Genomic DNA, 3466 nt, shown 5'->3' on the forward strand with positions numbered 1-3466 from the left:
TAGAAACGTACTCTGTTGGTCTTGGTAACATAATCGTTCTCTGAGTAAGTGGATTGTGGGCACATTTTAAAATGTACCGGGACTGGGATTCATATTTTTATCTTATTTCCTTTATAAACACAGCTGCCTCTGAAGTTCTACGTCTTACTTACTTTCAATATCAAATTCACTGGCACATTTTCTTTTTCTTTTTCTTTTCATTCTTACTGGAGTTTGGTTGATTCCACGATTTCTATTTTGCTTAGTGTTTTCAACTTCACGACAAGTTGAAATCTAACCAGAAAGTGAATGGAAAGGTAAAATGTTAAATAAAATTAACTTTCTTCATGTTAAAATTAAAATGAGGCTCAAAATAAAATGTGCAGTGACACTGATTTTATGACAACTAAATTTCATTTTAAGATAAAATTAATTTTTAAAAAAATTAAAATGCTTGTCATTTTGATTGTATCGATCCTCTCTAGTTTTTTTTTTTTTTTTCTTCTTCTTATTTTTTCCGTAAAGTCAGCTTGGGATGTGAACCCACAATACAATATGCAGGTGATGTTTTATAGAATGGTACCCCGAGACCGATATAATTGTATTAACCATTATCACCCCGATCAACGCAATAAATAAATAAATAGGAAATAAAAAGTTTTATAGGCAAAGGGATGGCATACCAACTTTAAAACGCCGACTCTTCCTTTTCTTTTCTAATGGAATAAAACGGGTGTGTTTTTTTGGTTGGTTGGTTGGTTGGTTTGGTTCGGGTTTTTTCCTGCCGCTTTTTGTTCGTGTTCCGTTGTTCTTCTGACCTCTTGAGCTCGCTTTTCTGTTCCAGTTTTCCTTTTCTGGCAGGAAATTGTACCCTTTTCCATGGCACGTGCAGCCGCGCGCAAAGCGGCCCAGACCCGGTAGCCAGAAGGAGACGCGGCACGCGCTCTGTTGGAAAACCGGGTTGTCTGCGTCCTTCTAAGGACGCCCTGAGCACGAAACCTCCGCCCCACGGGCAGGCCCTCGGTCCTTCCTTCTCCCGGGTGCTTTTGGGGAGACAGGACGCTCTGTGGCACCTTCAGGAAAGCACGCTCAGGAGGCGGAAGCAGGCACAAGATGCTCGCGATCCCTGCGCGGAAGGGGGAAGGGGGCCCCAGACGGGTCTCTGTCCGGCCAGCCTGGGCGAAAACGACCTGGGTCCGCCTGGTGGGTGAGTCCACGGAGCACGAACCCGGCCCTGGGAGAAAGCACACCAGCAAGAATCGATGCCCAAGGGCCCCTGACGCGTGCCGCGCGCTGCAGACTTTGCGGGTGCGCGCTGGGCGCCGGTCATGAAGACAGAGGACGGCGGAGAATGTACTGCTGGGGAGGACGCTGCTGCCCAGACCCCTCTGCGCGCCACGGTACCCTTTGGAGACGGGGGTGGCTCTGGGGACCTGGGAGCTCCTCTGGCAACCTTCCAGGCAGCAGGAAAACAGAGGATTCAGGAGCCTCTGTGCGGACTGAGCTTTGTTTTCCTCCCGTTACGTTTCTGTTCCTCATTGGGTCTTTTTTGCCTTCATTTTGGTGAAACAAAGAAAGAAAAAGAAAAAACATTGCCATGAGAGACGTGTCCACAAAAGTAGATACGCGCATCATGCGCTATTACTCCGTCATAGAGAATAACAAACTCTGACACCATTCACGGCTACACAGACCAGAAAGAGACTCGTAAGCACGGAACAGATGGGATGCTTGCCGCAGGGGACGGGGGGGAAACCTGTGAAGGGATTTGGAAGCACGGATTGGCGGTGGCAGAAGAGTCATGGGACATCAAGGGAATAAAGTCATACTATGGTCATAACTGTGTACGGGGCCAGAGGGTCACCAGACTTACCAGAGAACCCCTTTGTAAATTATATACCTGTCTGACCACGATGCCGCACACCTGACCCTAATGACAACTATAATTAAAATAAAAAGACCTACAGCCTTTTCCCTGTAAAGGACAGCAAGCTGTCCTGCTTTAAAACGCCTACAATTAAAATAGCAAATCGTACAAAAATCGTGAATGCTCATGGTTTCCCTTGTTCCCTTTCTCCGTAACATCTTTATTTAAACTAGAGCTTTCTGGAAGGTGCCCAAACCCAACAGATGCTCCAAAGTATGTCATTTCAGGCACCAGGCGAGGCCAATTATTATTATTAGTTTTTTTTTTCAAACACCTGAGCCCTCTTCCAAGCCAAACTAGACTTTGAATCCTTTGTCTGGCTGGATTAGAGCTCCCGGTTTGATTTTTATTGCAATAATTCGTATGCTCATCATGACAGAATTTTGAGCATTGGTGGACAAAATGCTCTCACGCACACTGTTAAAGTCACACCACGATGCTGCGGAAGATGTCACCCATTCTTCATGCTTCTGAAGAAGAGAGAGAATTTCAAAGGCTGCAGCGTGTATCTTCCGAGTGGCGAAACGTCAGGGAACCCAAATCAAGATATTTGTGGGAGACACATATGCACGGTTTCCTGAAGAAAGAGAACTGTATTTTTTTTTTTTTTAAGAAACCACTGCAATAGCAGTATAATTGTTTTGTGAATGCAAGGGAAAAACACACATTCCTCAAAAAGAAGGCGACCCCTTTGTAGGGCAGACCTCTGATTCGATGGTAATTAGACTTGTAATGGGACTTCCATGAGGCATTCAATTAGACGGTTAGTATAATTAGAGCAGCTGCTTACATCCGCATTAAAGCCAGGGACCGTCTGGTTGTGTAACGCGGGATAGAGCCGATGCTCCGGCAAAGAGAGAGATGCTAAAGAAACCCCCTCCCCGCATCCGTTGGAGATTTATTTCCAGTGTGGTTCTTCCCCCACAAAGGAACTAAAATAAAAGAAAGGAAAAATAATAAGAATAACGGACTCTAGGAGCAAAACCTGGAACGGCGGGAAAATGGCAGACGGAAGAGAGTTTCATGTATTTTAAATGGGTCGTTGGTTAGAAATAGGCAAACTGTTCATATTTCAGAAGTGGACTGAAAAACAATTATCGGTCTGTGTTGTACGCAGACCAGCTGCTGGGTTTGAGACTCTGACCGAGCGCTGATTGAAATAAAGACGACACTCAGAAAGACACGGGAAACCATCAGAATTCATCGTTTGTATTTTATTTTATTATTGACTATTTTAATTTTATGTATCGTTTGCTAGAAGACGTCGCTACCCTTGGCATTAAAAAAAAAGTTGCCGGTTCTCTTCTTTTTGAAGGCTATTTGAAGAAAGTATCCACGGATGTTAGTCTTTCATGGGCTGGGAATATGGGAGGGGCAGGTCTGAGTTTCCTTGTTGGGAGATACATTGACAAGATGGGGTGTGGCTGCCAGGACCCTAATGCAACCCGGAACCTCAGAACAGGACCTCACCTGGAAACAGGGTCTTTGCAGGTGGGGTGAAGTGAAGGGTCTGAGAGGAGGCCATCCTGGGTCAGGGGGGCCCCACGTCCAAGGACAATG

The sequence above is a fragment of the Furipterus horrens genome, unplaced genomic scaffold (genome assembly GCF_987537825.1).
Source record: "Furipterus horrens unplaced genomic scaffold, mFurHor1.1.pri manual_scaffold_17, whole genome shotgun sequence".
In the NCBI taxonomy this organism is placed as follows: Eukaryota; Metazoa; Chordata; class Mammalia; order Chiroptera; family Furipteridae; genus Furipterus; species Furipterus horrens.